Consider the following 24,825-nt stretch of genomic DNA (forward strand, 5'->3'; position numbering starts at 1 on the left):
GCATATTAACAAAACAGTAAGTAGAGAATTTAAACAATTTGATCTCAGAAAAAGAAATTTAATAAGCCATAGATAAAATACTAAAGAATATAATCTGGGAAACAGATTTACAAATGAATTCTGTCAAATATTCAAATCACAACATTATATAAACTTGCAAATTTAGCAAAAAGGGGATCCTATCAAATTCCTCCTATGATATAAATATGATCTTGATATCTAAATCAGGAAGGATCAAAATAGAAAGAAAACTATAAATCAAAATGACTAATAAACATTGATGCAAATTTTTTGATAAAATAAAGGCAACAACATCATATAACAAAGATTATACCTACATTGGTTTTATGCCAGAAATGTAGAGCTGCTTCTGTATTAAAGGAACAATTAACATATCCATGCTGTTAACAAGAACAAAGAAAACATGATTATAACAATAGATGTAGAAAAAAATTTTGACAAAATACAATACCCTATTATGTTAAAGAAAAAATCCTAAGAAACTGCATAATGACAAAGACTACAAAAGATATAAATAGTCAATATGGGCAGGTTTGCAGGAATATAACCAGATTAGCACACCATTTATGCTGTGAATCAATACAACAATTATGGAAAACAATTTGGAATTAAGAAAATGAAGAGATAGATAGGTAGATAGATAGATAACCAAATCAAATTGATAAAAATGAGTCATTACCCAATAGATAAATGATCAAAGGATATGAACAAGTAGTTTTCAGAAAAAGAAATTAAAGCTAACTATAATCATATGAAAAAAGTGTTCTAAATCACTATTCATTAGAGAAATGCAAATTAAAATAACTCTGAAGTACAACCTTACACCTATCAGGATGGCAGAAAAGAAAAATCACAAATATTGGGAAGGGTGTAGAAAAATAGGGACACTAGCACATTGTTGGTAGAGTGGTGAACTAATCTAACCATTCTAGAGAACAATTTAGAACCCAAAGAGCTATAAAACTATGCACACACCTTCTGACAGCAATAGCATTACTAGGCCTGTACTCCCAAAGAAATCAAAGAAAAGAAAAAGAAAAATATATATACATATATGTATCTGCTCTTTTCCAATTCCAAAGAATTGAAAATTGAGGCAATGACCATCAACTGGGGAATGGCTGAATAAAGTGTGAAAATTGAGGCAATGACCATCAACTGGGGAATGGATGAATAAAGTTGTTATAAAACATATCATATACTGTTATAAGAAATAAAGATCAGGATGCTTTCAGAAAAACCTGGAAATTCTTACATGAACTGATGTTAAGTGAAATGAGCAGAACCAGGAAAACATTGTACATGGTAATAGCAATATTGTATGATGATCAGCTCTGAATCACTTAGCTATTCTCAGCAATACTATTATCCATAGCTCAAAAGACTTATGAAGATGCTGTCCATGTTCTGAGAAAGAAGTCTGAATGCAGATTGAAACATTCTTTTTTTTTTAACTTTCTCATCATTCTTAATCTCCATTTTATTTTTTGCCATATTTTACATGACTACACATGTATAATCTATATATCAAATTGCTTGCTTTCTCAAGGAGGGGAAAGGAAGGAAGGGAGAGAGAACTTGAAATTCAAATTTTTTAAAAAGCAAATATTAAAAATTATGTTTACATGTAATTGAGGAGGAAAAAATTTTAAGTAAAATAAAAAGGACTAGAAGAACAATGTAATGTACACAGCAACAGCTATTCTCAGCAATACAATAATCCAATTCAATTCCAAAAGAATTATGATGAAAAATACTGTTTACCTCCAGAGAAAGAATTAATGCAGATTGAAAGATATTTTTTAAAACCTTATTATTCTTGGGATTTGGGGGTTTTTTGGTCTGTGTTTTTCTTTTGTTTTATTTGTTTTGTTTTTGCAACATGGCTAATGTGGAAATGTTTTGCATAACTATATGTGTATAATCTATATCAAATTGCTTGCCTTGTCTAGGGAAAGGAAGGGGAAAAAAGAATGAGAATTTGGAACTCAAAACTAAAAAGAAAAAGATTGTTAAATTTTTTTCAGATGCAACTGAGAAAAAAGAAAATAAAAATTGATTATAAAAATATTCTTATCTAAAAAAAATTACTTTTAAGTAGGTAAGATAATATAACTCTCTCTCTCTCTCTCTCTCTCTCTCTCTATATATATATATATATATATATATATATATATATGTGTGTGTGTGTGTATGTGTGTAGCACAACTCATTAATTGATTGAAAAAGACACCTAGCTATATTTCCTGTCCCCTCTTTGAAAAGGTACAAAACTATGACTATGGAAAGCTGCATATGTCAGCCTTTTTATATATTGTTTAGTTTTTCTGAACAGTTTTCCCCACCCTCTTTTTAATTTTTTGTTATAAGGGATGGCTCTCTGGCAGGAGAATAGAGAAAGAGGGACACATAGGCAAATGTAGGTGAGATGAAAACAAGATGTTTTAGTACAAAATTATTTTTATTCATATAAACCATATACACTGTTCATGGCCTAATTTATTTTGGATCTTGCCTAGGTCTGAAACTCTGTAGAAATTCCAACAACAATGTAACTTCTTTGTGATCTTCACAGCAAGGTGCCAAAGAAGTGGTGGAGTGCTATCCAGACTTTAGCAAGTCAAGTCCTCAAGTATTTATTAAGTGTTTGACATTGATTAAGTGTCAGTATTAAGCACTAGAGACAAAGAAAATCGAGTCTCATTTTTTTTCTTTTCTTACTTTTTTTTTGTAAATAGTATTTTATTTTTTCTTATTATTTTCTTATTTTTTCCAACTACATGTGAAGATACTTTTCAAATTATATAAGATTTTGAGTTCCAAAGTTTTCCTCTCCTTTCTTCACCTCTTCTATCCCCAAGACAACAATCTGATTTAGATATATATGTGTAATTATATTAAACATATATCTGCATTAGTCAGGTTGTGAAAGATGAAACAGAACAAAAGGGAAAAGCACAAAAAATAAAAAACAAAAAGAGGAAAATAGTTTGCTTCTATTTACATTCAGACTCCATAATTCTTTCTCTGGATGTGGTTAGGGTTTTCCTTCATAAGTCTTTTGGAACTGATTTGGCTCATTGTATTGCTGAGAAGAGCTACAACTATCACACTTAATTATCACATAATGTTGCTGTTACTATGAACAACATTTTCCTGGTTCTGCTCACTTCACTCAGTATCAGTTCATGTAAATCTTTCCAGGTATTTCTACCTAAGAGTCATTTCTTATAGTGAAATAATATTCCATTCCATTCATATACCACAATTTGTTCAATCATCCCCCAACTGATAGTCATTCCCTAAATTTCCAATTCTTTACCGCCATATAAAAAGAAATGCTGTGCATATTTTTGCACATGTATGTCCCTTTCCCTTTTTTATGATCTCTTTAGGTTACAGACCCAGTGGTATTGCTGGATCAAAGGGTGTGCATAGTTTGATTGCCTTTTGGGATCCTTCCAAACTTCTCTCCAAAATGGTTGAATCACTTCACAACTCCACCCAGAAAGTATGTGTCCCAATTTTCCCACATCCTCACCAACATTTATCATTCTCTATTTCTGTCATATTAATCAATCTGATAGGTATAAGGTAGTACCTTAGAGTTTTTCTAACCAATAGTGATTTGGAGCATTTTTTCATGATTATATATAGCTTTAATTACTTCATCTGAAAATTGCCTGTTCATTTCTTTTAGCCATTTATTAATTGTACCTTTATAAATAATTTGCAAGTCCTTATGTACATATGTTGTTTGTATATATACAAGATATGTATATGAGAGTTTGCAAGTCCTTTCAAAGAGAATTTACTTAGGTTTCTTGCAAAAGATGAGACTTCAGTTGAAACCTGAAACAAGCCAAGGAAGTCAAGAACCAGGGTGATGAGAGAGATTATTCTAGACATGGGGACAGCCAATGCAAATGAAAAGAGTGGAGAGGTGGAGCAGTAAGAAGGGCAATTTGCTGGATTGTAAAGCGAGTAAGGTATAAGGTGTAAGAAGACTGGGGAAGTAGAAAGTAAGATGTTTATGTCCAGTTTTCAAGAACTTTAAGAGACAAAGGATTTTGTTATTGATCTTGGAAATACTAGGGAGCTATTGAAGAGAGCAATAACATGGTCCAACCTATGCTTTGGGAAGGTACTCAGAGCTAAATGGAAGACATATTAAAGTAGGGACAGTTTTGAAGCAGGGAATCCAGGCATAAGGTAATGAGGGGCTATCCTGTAGTCGTGGCAATATCAAAGGAGAGAAAGAGAAATATAGAAGATAAAAAAGATAAAATCCACCAACCTTATCCTCCTGACTCTGCCTTTTTCTTTCCTCAGTAATAGTCCCAGTTCTATCTCCAAGGATTCTTTAATCTTCTTTTCAAAGCCTGAAAAGAGCAGGAAACTGATTTTTGCCATCCACACTTAGTACTCTAATGATCTATCAAATTTCTTGGAGGAGCAAAGAGACCATGGACTGTTCTTTGATATAACCATTATGTTAGAAGAGCATAAATTCTTGGTCCAAAGGAATATTGTTAGCATCAAGTACATACTTTCACAAGCTTCTTATAGTTGTTTGGCAAGTGGTTGAAATTAACTTTTTTCAAAATTTTTATTTTCAACAGATTTTATTTTTCCAAATACATGTAAATATACATGTAAAGATCATTTTCAAAATTCTTTTTTTGTAAGACTTTTGTGTTCCAAATTTTTCTCCTGCCCAAGACAGCAAGTAACCTGACATTAATGCAATTCTTTTAGACATTTCCATATTTGTTGTGTTGTGGAAGAAAAATCAGATTAAAAGGGAAAAAAAAATTGAGAAAGAAAACAAACAAACAAAAATGGTAAAAAATACTATACTTTGATCGACACTCAGTCTTTGTGGTTCTCTCTCTATATTCAAATAACATTTTCCATCCCAATTCTATTGGAATTGCCTTGAATTGTAGAAAAAAGCCAACTTCATCATAGCTGATCATCACATAATCTTGTTACTGTGTACAATGTTCTCTTGGTTCTTTTCACTTCTCTTAGCTTCAGTTCACAAGGTCTTTCCAGGCATTTCTTTTTTTTTTTTTTTTTTTTTTTTTTTTTTTTAATTTAATAGCCTTTCATTTACAGGATATATACATGGGCAACTTTACAGCATTAACAATTGCCAAACCTCTTGTTCCAATTTTTCACCTCTTACCCCCCCACCCCCTCCCCTAAATGGCAGGATGACCAGTAGATGTTAAATATATTAAAATATAACTTAGATACATAATAAGTATACATGACCAAAACATTATTTTGCTGTACAAAAAGAATCAGACTCTGAATTATTGTACAATTAGCTTGTGAAGGAAATCAAAAATGCAGGTGTGCATAAAATATAGGGATTGGGAATTCAATGTAATGGTTTTTAGTCATCTCCCAGAGTTCTTTTTCTGGGTATAGCTGGTTCAGTTCATTACTGCTCCATTAGAAATGATTTGGTTGATCTTGTTGCTGAGGATGGCCTGATCCATCAGAACTGGTCATCATCTAGTATTGTTGTTGAAGTATATAGTGATCTCCTGGTCCTGCTCATTTCACTCAGCATCAGTTCGTGTAAGTCTCTCCAGGCCTTTCTGAAATCATCCTGTTGGTCATTTCTTACAGAACAGTAATATTCCATAATTTTCATATACCACAATTTATTCAGCCATTCTCCAACTGATGGACATCCATTCAGTTTCCAGTTTCTAGCCACTACAAAAAGGGCTGCCACAAACATTCGTGCACATACAGGTCCCTTTCCCTTCTTTATAATCTCTTTGGGATATAATCCCAGTAGTAACACTGCTGGATCAAAGGGTATGCACAGCTTTCCAGGCATTTCTAACCTGTTCATCATGAAATAAACTTTTTAAGGATAGAGATTTTTGCAAAAGTTGACAACTGTATTTACAATTCTATATGTACACATATTAGATCAGATCTACTTGAATAAAAATAAAATCAAGACAATTATTCAGAGTTAAATTTATAGCACAACTTAATATACCTTTGTCTTAGATTAAAAGCAACTCAGGGAAGATTCTGGGAAGATAGCTGAGTAGGTTGGTAAATTTCAAACTCTCCAAATTTCCCCCACAAATAGAACAAATTTTCATCTCAAGGCAAACATAGATTAGTGAAAAATTAAGAACACTTGAGGTAGACCAGGAGCTCTCCAGATACAAGTGGAGAAGATTTAAAGAAAGACCCCAGGCTAGGGAGTAACCTGTCTGAAGTAAAAACACCTCAAGGCTAGCTCACAGAAACATTAAGTGGGGACCTCGGGCTAATTGGGTGTGCCTGAAGTTTCATCAGGAACCACAGCAACTTTCACCTCCTGGACTGTTTGCTGAGTCAGGATTTGAATCCGGGAAGACAAAGTGAACTCCACTGATATGGGAAGTCCAGGTCCAGCTGTGCTGCCGAGTCCAGCACCCAGGATGCTGACTATGGGCACTTGGTTTGGGGTTCCTGGTCAGAGTGGAGAGCTGAAGAGAAGCTTGAAACACCAACCCCTAACTCATGATTACAAGTACTTACACTAATATCTCTTATTTTAAAAACATGATGAACAAAGAAGAAAGAACCTCACCATTGAAACATATTATGGGAACAGGGAAGACTGAGGTTCCTCTTCAGAGGACACTTTAGTTTAAAAAAAAAAAAAAAAAAAAAAAAAAGCTTCTACCCCAAAGAGTAACATGAAATGGTTCCCCAACCAGAGAGAATATATAAAACTCAAAAAAGAATTTAAAAATCAAATGAAAGACATTGAGGGAAAAAAAATCATCAAGAAAAACAATAAGATTATGAAAAAAGTTAATCAACTATAAAGTCTGAAAAATGAAAATAATTCTTTGAAAATTGGAATTGGGCAAGGAGAAGCCAATGAAACCATGAGACAGACCAAGAAATAACAAAATGAATTATAAAGAATGAGAAAAAAAAGAACAGAATCTTGTAAGAAAAAATGACAGATCTGGTGAACAAATCAAGAAGAGAAAATATAAGAATAATTGTATTGACAGAAATTTGTGACCAAAAAGAGAATGCTCGCACAATGATGCAGGAAATAATCCAAGAAAATTATCCTCTAATGATAGAACATGAAGGGAAAATAGAAATAGAAAAATCCACTGATCACCATCTCAAAGAGTTCCTTTGTGGAAAACACACAGGAATATCATTGCCAAATACTGAAACCCCAGATGAAAGAGAAAATTTTTGCAAGAAATAAGGAAAAAAAAAAAAAAAACAATTCAAATATGCGGGAGCTACAATTAGAATTGTACAAGATTTATCAATAGCTACAATAAAAGATTGTAGGTCCTGGAATCATATCTACCAACAATCAAAAGAATTAGGTCTATGGCCAAAAATATTATATCCAGCAAAATTATCTATAAATTATCTATCTATATAATTATAATCTACAATTATCTTTGATTTATAATAAAATATCTATAATAATATCTCTAAATTACCTATATCTATAATAATAATAGGATTTTTTTAAATGGACCTTCAACTTTTGCAGATTTTCAGAACTTTTTCTCAATCAAATCTGAACTTAACAGAAAATCTAACATGTAAAAGTCAATATCAAAGATCAGTTTTAAGGAACTCGACATGGGCAAACTGTTTAAACATGTACAAATTGATTATTTTTTTTACATGGGAATTGTATATTATATATGTAAGATTCACATCATCAATGGGGTAGCTCAAAAGAAAGATTGGCAGAGAAAAACAACTCAAGTGCAATAAAAAAGTAATAATCCTGACTCTTTAGAAAATGTGGGCAAACTCCTACACACTGAAGTATAAGGTAGCAGATAATAGATTAAAATGTTACTCCTTAATTTCCATTTTTCAAGAAAAAACCTTATATTAATAAGAGAAATTATTACAGGGGAGTTCCAGGTATTAATTAACCAGTAGATCTAGAAGTGTTTAGGAGGATTGGGGGAACAATGCCACCCAAAATCAAGTAATCACATAGTATAGAGGAATGAAAAACCTAAGAAATTATCTAGTCCCAGGGGCAACTAAGTGGTACAGTGGATAGAGCACTGGTCCTGGAGTTTGGAGGACCTGAGTTCAAATTTGACCTCAGACATTTGGATCTTACTCACGGTATGGCTGTGGGCAAGTCACTTAACCCCAATTGCCTTTTGCTTTCCCCCAAAAAAATTATCTAAAACCCTTCATTTCCTCCCATGTTTTATTTTTTTTTGTTTGAATGATCATGGAAAGTCTGTTGAAACATAGATTACTTCTCAAAATATTATCCTTAAATATGTAAAATAAAATATAAATACATGTTAGTGAAAATAGTTGTAATTTTTTCCCATATAAATTCATGAACCCCTAGAAATCTATTCACATACCTAAAAAAAACTAAGATCTGGGCTAATGTCCTCATTTTACAGGGGAAGAAAATGAGTTTCAGAAAGTGGACATGACAACCAAAGTCACAAAGTGATTTAATATCAGAGCTGGGACTAAAAATCCAGTCCCTTGATTCCCAGGTCCAGGGTATTTCCAGACCATTTGACTGTAACCTCCAAGGCCTGGAAAGATAAACAAAATGGAGGGAAATGATGTGACAGGTAATAGGAACTCAAGAGAAGAGGAGGAGTGAAGAAGGGAATTAGCGAAAAGGAAAATGAAAGAGAGAAAGGGAGGAGACCAAAAGAAAAGTGAAGAATAGAGGGAGGGAGGGGGGAGAGAGAAGGAGAAAAATGAGGGAAGACAGAGAGTGGGAAGAAATAGGAGGTGATTCAACCTTGAAGTAAGAAAGCCCGAAAGGAGACATAAATGGCAAACTTGAGGCTCAAAGACTCATGATGCAATTGTTTTATAGAAAAAGTAAAAACAGAAATCAGAGTAAAAAACACATCATGAACTTGGATGCAGGAGATGTAGGTTCAAGTCTCTAGGCTACAAAGTGTTATATAAAGGAGATTATTTTACATGTATACTCATGAAAAAGTCCTGCCTTGGAATGTCAGTAGACCCATTTGAGTTTGGACATTAACAAGTCACTATCTTTTTATATTAAATTTTCTTTCTTTTTTATTGTAAACTTAATCAACAAACATAAACATTGTAATAAGCACAAAAAAGAACAGTAAATACACTTGCATAAGAAAGCACACTTTTGTCATTAACTTCTACAGCCATCTTTATAAAAGAATAACAATATTTATGCTAACTACTTTGTAACAGAGTTGTTTTAGAAAAAAATGAAATAATGAACTTGAACCAGTTTTGTAAGCCATAAAATGCAGAATAAATTTAAGCTGATAATATTTATTTGTTATGCTTAAAAGTTTCCAACATTTCAAATCCGAACCCATTCCTTCTTTCATATCCTTTGTGATCCTTGTCCATGTCTTCCCATGATCCTTCAAAAAGCATCTATCCCAAACAGGTAGTCTTTCTCCAGGTCTTTTTGCATTCTCTGAGTATCAGAACAGTACTCAGGCTGTCCATATCTATTCCCTAGCTCTCATCCCATGATGAGCCTTATGCTTTTGCCAAACATATATATTCTCCAAGAAAACTTTTATTCCATTTTTTGTGAACCAATAATTTCTAGTTTAAAAAAAAGTCACCTACTTGCACCTACTTTGAGGCTTTTTGCTACCCTTTGGATCATTTGCAATTTTGATTCTTTGGAGATTAAAATATTCTATGATTCTTAGTCAAATAGCATCTCCAAAAGAAAAGTGAGGCTTTTTTTTAATGGGGTTTTAATATTCAGAGCATAGCATGGGATGAATGAAAGTACTCTACAGTTTTCCTTACAAAATCTAGACTTAACTCTTCCTTCTGCTCAGAGTTGGACCTACCTTATTGTCCACATGAAAGACCCAAGATAAAAGGTCTATTAAAAAGAAATTAGTGGAAGAGGGGAAAAGATAGTAGGGAGAGAGAAGGGTAATAGAGGATGTATAGATTAGCAGGAATGGGATGTGTATAGATTTAACTCAAAAGTGAGAAAAAGGGAACAACATAAATGTCTGGAAGGCTTTAAAAGTCTTCAGATAGATGTTCAGATAGAAACAAGAAGGCAAGGGGAAAGGGTTGGGGGAGAGAATAAGAGAGGGATTCATGTAAGGGGATATAGGTTAAGTAACAGAAGGGCAAGGAACTGAGTAGAAATAAAACAGAGGATAGGAAATGAGACATACAGAAATATATAGAGATCAGGAGTAGAATTTATTATATAAAAAAGCAGGAATAATCATGATTTCAGAGACAGTTAAAGCTAAAATAAATTTAATCAAACGATAAAAATAGGAAAACTATTATTTTTCAGCTATATTAATCTATATTGTTTTGGACTATTTAAAATAGTATAAGTTTGGAATATTGTTGCAGGAAGTGATGAGTTGATGAAGTTAGAAAACTATGGAAGGACTTGGACTTATGAAGGAAGGTGTTATTCACCCTCAGAGAAACAAAGATAAACAAGCAAAGTCCAATTGTACATAGATACATATGAATATATATGTATATATGTGTATTATTATAGGTATATATGTGTACATGCATGTGGGTATGTGTTTATGTGCTTATGTTTATATACATATATGTATATATACATGCTACATAAATAAGTTTATAAACACACTTAACTGTACCTTTCTTGGGGGAGGGGGAAAGGAAGGAGAAAGAAAAGAATAAAGTAAAAACTGAACAATAGAGAACAAAAGAAAACCTAAAAGGAGGCAAAGAAAAGATAGACATTTCTGAATACAATGTATAGTATTTATTGTATAGGCTTTCTTGAAATGCACATATTGCTTTATATTTTGAATCCTCTCTTATTCTCTGCTTTATGAATGCAATATTTTCTTTTTCTTTACCCTATTTTATATTTGTTTAAAATAAATAAAAATTACTATCAGAGTAACTCAATGGGCTGCTCATCCAACTTTATATCATAGTATGGGAAGTGGGAATTCTTCATCCATTTGGTTTTTCATATAGTTCTTTGATAGAATCCTAAGATCCTAGGTTAAAATTAGAAGTGATTTTAAAGGTTAATCAATCCCACTTCAATTTATACATGAAGAAACAAGCATTTTGTCCAAGGTTACACAGCTGATTAAGTATGTAAAATGGCATTTGGAGCCAAGTCTTCTTGACTTCAAATCCAGTGTTCTCCTTTCTATACCACACTGTTACTAAAAAATAAAGGCAACTCCCTACTCAACTCCATCTCACTATTTTGCCCAGGTTAGAGTACATGACTATTCAAAGGCACAATCCCATTACTGACTGGAATGGGAATTTTGGCTTATTCAGTTTCCAACCTGAAACAGTTCAACCCTTCTTAAGCAATCTGGTGTTTCCCCATCCCCAGTAACTTACTCTATTGATTCCAAATTTAGTATAGATACCCTATTTGCATGGTATACTGAAGCTAATAACTCAAGATGTGCTTTAGCCGCTATCTCTTAAATAGCAAATTCTACAATCAGGAGTGTTCTGGTAAATGTTTAACCTTCAGGTCTCCAAAAGAAAATGTACATATGACACATTTCTTTTTTTAAATAGTATTTTGTTTTTCTAAATACATGCAAAGATAATTGTCAACATTTATTTTTGCAAAACCTTGTGCTTCAAATTATTCTCCTTCTCCCTCCCTTCCCCCTCCCCAAGACAGCAAGCAATCTGATATAAGTTAAACATGTCCAATTCTTCTAAACATATTTCCACATTTATGATGCTGCACAAGAAAAATCAGATCAAATGGGGGGGGGGGATGAGAAAGAAAATACAAGCAAGCATACAACAATAATAGAAAAGGTAAAAATACTATGTTGTGATCCACATTTAGTCCTCATAGTCCCTTCTCTGGATACAGATAGCTCTCTGCATCACAACTGCCTTGAATCACCTCATTGTTGAAAAGAGCCAAATCCATTACAGGTGATAATCACATAATCTTGTTATTCCTGTGTGCAATGTTCTTTTGGTTCTATTCATTTTTCTTAGCATCACTTTATAGAAGTCTTTCCAGGCTCTTCTGAAATCAGCCTGCTTATCATTTCTTTTTTTTTTTTTTTTATCATTTCTTATAGAATAATAATATTTCATTATATTCATATGCCACATTTTTTTTCAATGATTTCCTAATTAATAGACATCTGCTTAATTTCCAATTCCTTGCCACTACAAAAAAAGGCTGCTACAAACATTGTTGCACATATAGGTCATTTCCCCTTTTTAATGATCTCTTTGGGATACAGATCCAGCAGTCTCATTACTGGGTCTTTTGGGCCATAGTCCTTTGGGCATAATTTCAAAGTGCTATCCAGAATGGTTGGATCATTTCAGAACTTCACCAACAATGCATTACTATCCTAATTTTCCTACAACCCCTCGAACATTTATCATTATCTTTTCCTGTCATTTTAACCAATCTGAGTGGTATGAAGTAGTACCTCAGAGTTGTCTTAGTTTGCATTTCTTTAATCAATAGCGATTTAGAGGATTTTTCATATGATTAGAAATGGCTTTAATTTCTTCATCTGAAAATCGTCTGTTCCTATCCCTTGACCATTATCAATTGGGGAATGGCTTCTATTCTTATATTTTGGTGTCAATTCTCTATATATTTTAGAAATTTGGCCTTTATCAGAAACACTGGATATAAAAATTTTCCCTAGATTTCTGCTTCCCTCCTAATCTTGACTTCATTGATTTTGTTTGTATTTTTTTTAATCCATTTTGCATTTCATAATGTTCTTTAGTTCTTCTTTGGCCATAAATTCCTTTTTTCTCCACAGATCTGAGAGGTAGACTATTCTTTGTTCTCCTAATTTGCTTATACAATCACCCTTTATGACTAATTCATTAACTCATTTTGACTTTATCTTGTTGTAGGGTGTTTAAAGTTGGCCAATGCCTAGTTTCTGCCATACTGAATAGGTGGTTTTGAGAGGAAGAAATCAAAGTTATCCATAGTATATAAAAAATGTTCTAAATCATATTGATTGGATAAATACAAATTAAAACAATTAAAACAAGTACCACCTCACACCTATTAGATTGGTTAATATGACAAAAAAGCAAAATGTTGGGTAGCAGAGGGAAAGGCAATCCATGTTCCTGGCAGGTCAGTTCTTGGATCAGGAGTGTACATTTGTTTAATCTTCTGAAACATGTTGTTTTTTCAAATAAGGTATACCCCAGAGCAAAAAGATAACAGTCTCTTGACAGATCAGGAATAAAAAGGAAGTTGAAAGGTGGGATTCTATTAATTCAGATAATTTCAATCCACAGATAAAGGGCCCTGGAGGAGGCTTGCTTCCCTAGGAAAGGAATATAACTCTGTGGAAACAGAGGGAAGGTACTTTAAAGGTCCTATTCCTCAAAAGACAGAGACAGGGCTACTCTGGATTAAGGAAAATGCTTCCATAGACATAGAAATTCTTTCTAGACATCTCCACCCCTTACTACCTTCAACTCTCAGGACAAAAGAAAATTTCAGGGACTATTTCAGAGGCTCTGTGGCAAGGAATATGATTCTTTTGCATTCAGTCTAAGGAGAAGGGTAACACAGTCTCCACATTGCCCCAGATAAGCAATAGACTGAAAATTTGGCACTCAAATATGACTTCCTAATCTTCCTACCTTGCAAATAAACTTGCCCAGATTCAAGAATTCCCAATTATAGTCCTGCTAACTCTAAACAGAAAACTGATTCAGAAATTACTGTCCCATCAGGAACCAGTGATTCTTATCTGTCAAAATCATTAAGTTTCATTTGTGATATTTCCTTTCTTGCCACATTTAATACCTTTCATCTTTATTCCTTATGAAAATATTTTAAGAGATCTAGACAAACTCCTTAATTTGTCCATTCTAGAACAAGTTTTTATTCAGTTGGATCTTTCCTTTGTCTTTGTCATCCTAAGTAAAAATTCCAACTGATGAAATGGAGCATGATACAAAAAGATTGTAGGCAGCAAGAAAAGAGTTAATAGATAAAGAAATATTGAAGACTGAGGAATTTCCAAAATGACGGTGTAAGAGAGAGGCTGCAGTAAACACCAAACTTTTTCTGTCTTCTTAGAGCCAGATATTCACCTGGTATTCACAAAGATAATGTTGGGAAGAGATCACCGCAAGAAAAACCTTGCATTAAAAAAATAGCAAAAAAAGATTGACAACAAAAGAAAAGTAAACAATAAAATAACACAAAGGTTCTTAACATAGGATAAATTTCAGAGGAGTCATAGCCTTATATGGGGGGAATTTTTTTTTTTTATCTTTCCTTCAATATAACTGATTTCCTTTGTAAAATTGTGCTTCATTTTTTTCACTTTAAATTTTATTCTGAGATGAGGTCCATAAAGTTCAACAAAATGCCAACAGGATTCATCACACACATACAAATAAAGAATCACTGAATTCATGGGATACTCCAAAATTATAATCAAATGATTGCAAGAACTTTTAAAATGTTTCAGGAGAGCAATAAAAGAATGAAAAAAAGTATTGAAGAAAAAGATGAAAAAGAAGAATTTAGAACTCCTAAATAAGATATTAAAAACATCTAATAAATTAACCCAATTTTAATTCACTATGAAATGTTGTGGTCAGTCTTCAGCGTTTCAACATCAAAAAACAAATATTGCACATATCTATGAGATATACTTTGGCTAGATGATCCAAATCACTTGACCAACTCTTTATAAGAAATCAAAAGAATATTTGGGAAAAGATATTGCAAAATAGCATATGAGAGTAGTTTGCACACCAAAATAACATATCCTATTAAACTAAACTTAATTATCAAAAAAAAAAGTGCTTTCAGAAAAAAGGAGATTTGAAGTTATCTCTTGAAAAAAGCTAGATGTGAAGAGTGAATATTTGATATACAAACTGATTAAACAAAAGACACATAAGAAAAGTTAACAAGTACAATTAACAATGAGATTAAACCATGAATATCATTACTGTCACTTCCAAGATTAAAAAACTAATTTTTTAAAATACACAAGTTGCATTAACACCAAGTGAAAGGAAATAAAAAAGATTGCATATATATATATATATATAATTGTATAGCAACAAAATTGGGAATATAAAGGAAATGAATTATCAACAGAAAATGTAGAACATTCAAATTTGCAAAGTAATGTTGGAAAGAAAAAATTAAAAAAAAAAACTACCAAATGGAAGAAAAATAATAATATGATTCAATGGGTTTGCAATAGAATTTTTCTATGAAATATTTAAAAACCAATTAATAACTATGTCACCAAAAAAAAATGTTCTCAATTATAGAGATATCAAACACTAAATGCCTTTTTTTTTTTTAAAGGCAATCAGGGTTAAATGAGTTGTCCAGGGTTACGCAACTCTTAAGTGTCAAGTATCTAAGACTGGATTTGAATTAGGTTCTCCTGACTCCAGGGGAGAAGTGCTCTAACTTTACCTAGCTTTCCCCCAAAAACTTTTTTATGAGACAAATATTATAATGATACACAAGCCAAGGAGTGATAAAGCTGAGAAAGAAAGTTATAAATCAATATTAAAGATGAATACTGATATATTTCTAAAATAAATTTTAGAAAGTGGACTATAGCAATATGTCTAAAGATATTTATTAGACTAATTTATTATCACTACATCAGGAGCACAAGTATTTTTCAATGTGAGGAAAACAATTAGTATTATTTACCAAATAAACAATAAAAACCCTATCATTACTTCAACAGATACAAGAAAAAGTCTTTGATAAAAAACAGAACTTGTTTACATTAAAAATTATAGGCATGGAAGGGCTTTTCTTTAATATAATCACAAGCACATATCTAAAACCGAGAACTAGTATTTTTTGCAGTAGAGATATACTGGAATATTTCCCAGAAAGTCCAAGAATAAGTTATTATCTATTATTTTCTAGAACACTAGAAGCACTAGCTATAGGAAGAAGACAAAAGAAAGTAATTAAAAGATTTAGCAAAAAAAGATGGAAAAGTATCCCTATTTGCAGATAATTATGTTTTACTTATAAAATTCCTGATAGTGAAGAAATTGAGATTACTAATGCTTCAATTCTAAAATGTTTATGATTTTGTTCACATGATTGAACTTTCCAACAATGAAGGTCATAATCCATCCAGACATACTCATTCTGTATGACTCTTATATTTGTCCTTTTAATAATCTACCACAAGAGGATATTGGGACATGTTGGGTGACCTTGAGCTAATTCTCTGGGCATTACAGAAACACCAATGGAGTGTTTGAGCTATTCATTGGCTATTCTTCCCTCTGGCTACACATCTGATTTATCTTTTTTTCCAGTCATACACTTTTCTGAAGACAACAGTTCTGTAAATTCCTCATTTTACATTGTGTTGCATTCTGTTTACATCTGCCCTGTTCCTTTTCATTATCCTTTGGCTGATGATGAAGATGATAACTAGTTATCTTTAAATATCACTTTAAGGTGTGCAAAGTATTTTATAAATGAGATATCATTTTATCCTCACAACAACCTTGGGAGGTAGATACTATTACTCTTCCCATTTAACATGAGCAAGCTGCAATAAACAGATTTACTCTGGGTCAAACAGCTAGTGTTAGAGGATAGATTTGAATTCAGGTCTTCTTGCTTGCAGGATTCAATGCATCCTCTAGCTGCTTCAACTTACATTTTTCAGAGATATATAGAGATTTCAGTGGTTTGTAGTCATGTAAGAATACCAGAAAAAAAATGATGAAAGGTAGTATGGAGTAATAGATAAAAGCCTGGATTCAAGTTCCGTCTAACACATATTAGCTGTGTGCTCCTTTGCAAGTCACTTTACCTTTGCAAGTCATTGGGGCAAGTCACATGCCTGAGGAATGCTCTAAGACTTTAAATTACAGAATGATTATTTATCAATACTAGTCTGGGTGTTTCCTCATTGGTGGTTCCCCAAGTGGATGAAATCTCAGGTGCAGGCTGAAAAAAAGAATGGAATTTTATTTTAAGAGAAAGCTTGGAGTCATTGAAATAAATGAGAAATTTCTCAAAGATGATCCAGATCCTTCCTTCTTTTTTTTTTTTCAATTCACAGCCTACCTACCTACTTGTCCATTTGCAGTGTCTGGCATATGTGTACTTGTAATAAGATGATAAGAGAACCACTTATTGCTGGCCTAGGGATTTCCAAAGGAATTGGGCATTTGTAGATTGGTCTTTTGCCCTTTGCTGGAATGACACAGTAAATCTTGGTTGTTTGAAACTGGGATGTACCATCAAAGAAGACCTTCAACTGAGTTAGAAATTGCTTTGAAAAGGGATAAGAAGCAATTTCATCATTACTTTGGCCTTCCAGAAAATGTATTTTGGAGGTAAGGAGTGAGAAGTGGAAATATATGTTTGCTTGAGAAGTCTAACTCTATCCTCTTTTTGTCTTCTATTTCTTTTCCTAAGCACAGATCAGTGACTAATATTCTTGAGAAGTAGATATGTTCAGCTTTGATGGCTCTCATGAATCAAGAATTTTAGTGTGTGGGATTCAGGTTCAGCTAAACACAGGAAGGAAAAGGTCTTGGAGGAGAAGAATCTCATTGCCAGGGTCATCCTGAAGGACTAAACAGAATTTTGCTCTAGCTGGACTAGAGATCTAGATCTAAGGTCTTCGGTCTAAGAGAAATGACCAAATGACCATCCCTTTATTAATAACTTGCCTGGGGCATTATTAATGAAATGCTTAAATTTTCCACACACTATCCCTCAAACTTTCAAATCTTTTTAAATGTCTCAGTTATGGTGCCGACACAAGGAATTTTGAGAGGAAAAGAGACAAGTCTGGCTTAGGGGCTTCCAGGAAACAGCCTTCTCCTTTGAGGGCTCATGCAAGATTTAGAGAGAGACCCTTTCCTGAGAATCTCTTTAAGTTAAGATTTTGACTCTCCTCAACCTAAAACTTGTGATTCTAACTTTCAATCCTTTCTGAGTAAACATATATGTTTCTATCTGTTTCCAAGTGTCTGAGATCCAGATCTCATGAGTTGTTGGGATAAGAGAAGTCTGAGAGGAATGTGAAGTATCTCCCTTACAGTTTTACTATGTACATTTTTATCTTTAAGAATAACACCTGTCAGATTGGCTAAGATGACAGGAAAAAATAATGATGATTGTTGGAGGGGATGCGGGAAAACTGGGACATTGATGCATTGTTGGTGGAGTTGTGAACGAATCCAACCATTCTGGAGAGTAGTTTGGAATTATGCTCAAAAAGTTATCAAACTGTGCATAACCTTTGATCCAGCAGTGTTACTACTGGGTTTATATCCCAAAGAGATCATAAAGAAGGGAAAGGGACCCATATGTGCACGAATGTTTGTGGCAGCCCTGTTTGTAGTGGCTAGAAAGTGGAAACTGAGTGGATGCCCATCAGTTGGAGAATGGCTGAATAAATTGTGGTATATGAATATTATGGAATATTATTCTTCTGTAAGAAATGACCAACAGGATGATTTCAGAAAGGCCTGGCGAGACTTACATGAACTGATGCTGAGTGAAATGAGCAGGACCAGAAGATCATCATATACTTCAACAACAATACTATATGATGACCAGTTCTGATGGACCTGGCCATCCTCAGCAAGGAGATCAACCAAATCATTTCCAATGGAGCAGTAATGAACTGAACCAGCTACGCCCAGAGAAAGAACTCTGGGTGATGACTAAAAACCATTACATTGAATTCCAATCCCTATATTTATGCCCACCTGCATTTTTGATTTCCTTCACAAGCTAATTGTACAATATTTCAGAGTCTGATTCTTTTTGTACAGCAAAATAACGGTTTGGTCATGTATACTTATTGTGTATCTAATTTATATTTTAATATATTTAAGATCTACTGGTCATCCTGCCATCTGGGGGAGGGGGTGGGGGGTAAGAGGTGAAAAATTGGAACAAGAGGTTTCGCAATTGTTAATGCTGTAAAGTTACCCATACATATAACCTGTAAATAAAAGGCTATTAAATTAAAAAAAATAAGTATAATGAGCATCATAGTCTATTTGGGATATTGCGTGTGAATACTTATTAATATATTCCTGTGAGCCTTTGCATCCTAAAAATATTTTTGTGTAAACAAAAATAAAGTTTTTCTATACCTCATATCCATAGTGCACATTGAATAGTTTTCCCAAAAGGGATCTTATTATCTATATTTTGGGGAAACTCTAGGCATGAATCATACCTAAACAAACCTAAGGTTTCTCTGGTATTTATATTTCTGGCAGAGCTCGATAAATAAATATGTGCCATGTCCTTCTCTCACCTCCTACACCCCATTTAGGATAAGATCCTTACAGAATGAATATGGGTCTAAATGAGCCCAGAACAGAGCCCCTCTCCTTATTGGAGTCCCCTGGGCTTCAGGATACATAGTGATGGATAAATTCTATGGGTTGTACATCTAAATGTATATCATAATCTACACAATAAGTATTATTCATCCACTTGGCTTCTTCTGTTTAAATATTCAGTCTAAACTTTTTGAATGATCATGGATCTCATTTTAGAGGGTAGTTTTGCAGAGTTCCAAGGCTTGTTGCAATCTACTTATCATACAAAAACAGGACTCTTCATTACTCATCATTCATGGATAGCAGTAGAGTTCTTAAGAAAATGTTTTCTCCCTGTTTTATGCCTCATCTGATTTCAATAATCAGAAGGACAGCAAATAAAGTCATTTTTCTTGTTCCATATCTCAAAGAATCATGTAATTTTGACATATACATAGGAGACATCTTGGAGGAGAAGCTTGAAGGCAATGTTTCATTTGACCAAATACTTTTTTTTTGGTTCTCATCAAACAATAAACATAATAGGACCTTGTATTCTTTTTTTTTTTTTAATAGCCTTTTATTTACAGGATATATGCATGGGTAACTTTACAGCATTAACAATTGCCAAACCTCTTGTTCCAATTTTTCACCTCTTACCCCCCCACCCCCTGCCCCAGATGGCAGGATGACCAGTAGATGTTAAATATATTAAAATATAAATTAGATACACAATAAGTATACATGACCAAAACGTTATTTTGCTGTACAAAAAGAATCAGACTCTGAAATATTGTACAATTAGCTTGTGAAGGAAATCAAAAATGCAGGTGTGCATAAATATAGGGATTGGGAATTCAATGTAATGGTTTTTAGTCATCTCCCAGAGTTCTTTTTCTGGGCATAGCTAGTTCAGTTCATTACTGCTCCATTAGAAATGATTTGGTTGATCTCGTTGCTGGATTGCCTGGTCCATCAGAACTGGTCATCATATAGTATTGTTGTTGAAGTATATAATGATCTCCTGGTCCTGCTCATTTCACTCAGCATCAGTTCGTATAAGTCTCTCCAGGCCTTTCTGAAATTATCCTGTTGGTCATTTCTTACAGAACAGTAATATTCCATAATATTCATATACCATAATTTATTCAGCCATTCTCCAACTGATGGACATCCATTCAGTTTCCAGTTTTTAGCCACTACAAAAAGGGCTGCCACAAACATTCGTGCACATACAAGGACCTTGTATTCTTTATGCCTTTCAGTTAACAGTGTGATTATTAAAATCTGCCTGTTTCCAGCCAATGAGTATGTTGCTTTCTTCCTTTTCCAACAGTATTTTATTTTTCTAAATACATGTAGAGATAGTTTTCAACATTCATTTCTGTAAGATTTTGCGTTCCAAATTTTTTCTCCCTCCTTCCTTCTTTTCCACCCTCCCCAAGACAGCAAGCAATCCAATATAGGTTAAACATGTACAATCCTTCTGAACATATTTCCATATTTGTTATGCTGAACAAGAAAAATCAGAACAAAAGGGAAAAAACCCAGAAAAAGAAAAAGCAAGCAAACAAAACAAAACAAAATGTGAAAATATTATGCTTCAACTCATTCAATTTTTAACATTAGTCTCTAGAGTTCTCTCTGAATGTAGATGCCATTTTCCATCCCAAGTCTATTGGAATTATCCTGCTTCATCACGAGGCAGTAGTTACAAAGCATTTAGCATAGTGTCTCGCACATAGTAGGTATTTAATAAATGGTTATTTTGAGATGATTCAGGCCAATTCCAATATATTTGTGAGGAGAGAACTATCTGCATCCAGAAAGAAATGTGGGTCACAACATAGCATGTTCACCGTTTTTGTTGTTTACTTGTCTTTTATTTTTTTTCTCATTTGTGTCCTTTTTTAATCTGATTTTTTTTGTATCTTTTTTTTTTAATTTAATAGCCTTTTATTTACAGGATATATACATGGGTAACTTTACAGCATTAACAATTGCCAAACCTCTTGTTCCAATTTTTCACCTCTTACCCCCCCCCCCACCCCCTCCCCTAGATGGCAGGATGACCAGTAGATGTTAAATATATTAAAATATAAATTAGATACACAATAAGTATACATGACCAAAACGTTATTTTGCTGTAGAAAAAGAATCAGACTCTGAAATATTGTACAATTAGCTTGTGAAGGAAATCAAAAATGCAGGTGTGCATAAATATAGGGATTGGGAATTCAATGTAATGGTTTTTAATCTGATTTTTTTGAGCAGCATAATAAATGTGAAAATATGTATAGAAGAATTGCACATGTTTAGCACATATTGGATTACTTGCTATCTAGGAGAGAGGGGTGGGAGAAAGGGAGAAAAATTTGGAACACAAGGTTTTTCAGGGATGAATGTTGAAAACTACCTTTGCATGTAGTTTGAAAATTAAAAAATTATGATTAAAAAAAAAGGAAAAAAATAAACTGTGATACCTCTCTAAAAAATAAATGCTTATTTCCTTCCCCTTCCTTCTCTGTCCTTTACCTTCATTAATGCCCTTAATGAATGTTTAGATGCATATATTCTTTTTTATTACTATTCAGTCATTTTCAGTTGTGTCCAACTCTTTGTGATCCCATTTGGGACTTTCTTGGCAAAGATATTAGAGTGGTTTGCCATTTTCTTCTCCAGCTCATTTTACAGATGTAGAAATTGAGGCAAACAAGGTTAAGGAATTTACCCAAGGTTACACAGTAAGGGTCTGAGGAGAGATTTGAACTCAGAAAAATGAGTCTTCCTAAAACTCCATGCCCACTACTCTAACCACTGAGACATTTAACTGTCCCTAGATACATGTATAAAATGTTTTATTTGGTAGTTCCTAACATTTTCTTAATCACTTTTTGGGGGACAATAGTAAGGGCTTAGAGTTCTCCTACAAGTCTTTGGTATCTTTCCTATTTCCAAATAGCAATCCCCTCAACTCCCCAAAACTGAGTTGATTCCAGTACAAATCTCTTTGGTGTATAATTTGTCTATTTTAACTGCTTTTCTTATCTTTTTTTTTTTTTTTTGTAATGCTATTTCCTTTGCCTTATACAGCACATCTAGGACTGTGATACTGAAGTCCAAATGTGATTCCACTGTCTTTGATATAAATTCTTGATAGAGTACCGTTCATGAAGTCAGGAAGACATGAGTTCAAATCTACCCTTAGATATTTAACACTTATTAGCTGTGTGATCCTGGGCAAGTCACTTAACCTCAATTGCCACATAATAAATAAATAAATGAATGAATAAAATCCTTGCAAATGTTTTTAATTTCTTTCTTACCTTTCTTCTTCCAATTCATGCTTCAATGCCCTCGTTACCTCTTCTATTTTCATCATCTCTTGTTCCTCTCACCTCTTTAGAATCTCCTACTTCAGCAACTATCCAACCTAAGAATCTCTTTAGTGATTAAATCAGATTTTAAAAAGTTTCATTAATGTTCTTTTTTCCTCAACATCACTGACTTCTCATTTATTTTCTACTCCTCAATAGAACCATTCCTTGTAACAAATAAATATAGCCAAAAAATCAATATACTGGATATGTCCGAAAATATCTATTTCATTCCATACCTCTAGTATACCATCTGTCTTCCAAAATACAGGAGGCATAGTTCCCCATCAGTCTTCTAACAACTACAGTGGACATCAATCAGAGTTCCAAGGTTTTACAATATTGTTTTCCTTTGTTTTAGTCATTGTGTAATTTGTTTTCTTAGTTCTACTTATTCATTCGGTATCAGCTCTTTAAATTCTATTCATGTTTGTGTGAATTCTTCATATTCATCATATTGAAGGCACAATAATATTCCATTATATGCCACAGGTTGCTCAGCCAGTTTCCAAATGATAGGCCTTTACTTTGTTTTCAATTTTTTATTCTTTCCAAAAGCTTAGCCAAATTGTTACCTTCTTCTTTGCCCTTTAAAATTCACCAGACCAGTCCTACTCAGCCTCATAAATTCATCAACACTAAGGTGCAAATAGTTGATTGCTAGTTACTTCTTAATATGTTACCCTTTGAAAATGGGTTTGTTAGGGTTTTTTTCAATTTGAAAGGAGGAACTTGGAAAAGAAAAGGCAGCCCTAAGAATAACTCCTTAATGATAGAATTTCATGAGTTGTTACAGCTGGTGGTAGAAGGAATTACTGGGGAAGAAAGGGGAAAGGGCAGAGAATTACTTTGTTGGTTTGGTACCCAATCACTGTCTAAAGTGATGGATGTAAAAGTAATGAGACAGCCCCTGCCCCTAGCCAGTCAGCTGTCACCTGACTCCAGAGAGGGCCACACAAAGCCTGATGCCAGGAGGCCTGTAACAATGGATCCTAGACAATTAGCCCTCATAGTGACTGGCCCTGAGTGGAGCCCCAACTCCCTAAATTCAGTAGCCTTTTCTCAGACCTCATTCCTCTCAATATTTCTGCAGCATACTTCAGAGACTGACCTCCTTCTTTCTTCCAGACTCTGCCCTTTGCTATCTGTAAACACTGGACTATTTTGACTCCACCTTCCTTTTCTGATTTTGGCTGATTTATTTAACTCCTCTTCCCTTCAGTTTCTGCATCTTTCTCCCCAGGACTCATTTGCTTTGCCACTCTGAGCCATTAAGAGTTAACATGAGGTTTAAATGGGCAAGTGCTGGGGTAGAGGGAAGCCCAGAGGTAGGAAAAGATAGAGAGTACCCAGTATGAAAATCCTTATTCCGATGGGATTTGTATAGATCAGTTGGTGGCAGGGGTTGTGGAAGTACTAGTTTGATGGAAGGAGGATAGAGGTGTTGTTACGGTGTATATTATAGAGCAATTGGTCTAAACCAGGGGGCTACCCAAAGTCAGAATGCAGAACAGATGTATGCTGGTTAAAAGTCTGAGTGCAACTCAAGGTAGGAGCTAGAGCAATATAGGAGCAATAGAGCAATAGGAGATTGCCAAAGGAGGTAACAAGGGACCAGACAGGCTAAACAAAATATTCAGAGATATTCTAAGGACAAGGCAGGAGCCAATGCTTTTCCAGTAGGGTGAAAAGCAGCATTGAGAAAAAACAGGGATGGATCAGAGTCTGAGCAGTGTAATACCCACTGCTCAGTGTACCCATTGAATACCAGTGGGTCTGCAGCCAGGTGGGAACCAGGGCTCAACAAGATCTCAACAGAAAGCTTGTCTGATTTTGTCTCCTTTTTTGAAGTTACAGAAAGCCAAAGGACAATTAAAGGGCCCCCTGAGGATCTGTGTAAGAGCCTAATTGCTTCAACTCTCTTATCCCCTCAACTCCACACCTGCATTTCCATCTATCTGTTGAACATCTACACCTAGATGCCTTCCTTGAACTTTAAACTCAACATGTCTAAAACTTAACTTGCCATTTTTTTTTCCTCTTCCACCCTCCAAACTCATTCAAGCTCATAATTTCCCTA

At 33.9% G+C, this 24,825-nt stretch overlaps 1 long non-coding RNA gene across 1 annotated transcript; it reads right to left on the minus strand.

Moving 5' to 3' along the window:
• Window positions 1-57: 57 nt before the first annotated feature.
• Window positions 58-24,472, minus strand: LOC116421982. The gene is made up of 5 exons (XR_004232586.1): window positions 22,985-24,472; window positions 22,695-22,811; window positions 4,319-4,403; window positions 339-401; window positions 58-219 (listed from the first exon to the last, which is right to left on the minus strand). It is a non-coding gene; the product is annotated as an uncharacterized LOC116421982 (long non-coding RNA).
• Between the last annotated feature and the right edge of the window lie 353 nt (window positions 24,473-24,825).

This window comes from Sarcophilus harrisii, chromosome 1 (genome assembly GCF_902635505.1).
Source record: "Sarcophilus harrisii chromosome 1, mSarHar1.11, whole genome shotgun sequence".
Lineage (NCBI taxonomy): Eukaryota > Metazoa > Chordata > Mammalia > Dasyuromorphia > Dasyuridae > Sarcophilus > Sarcophilus harrisii.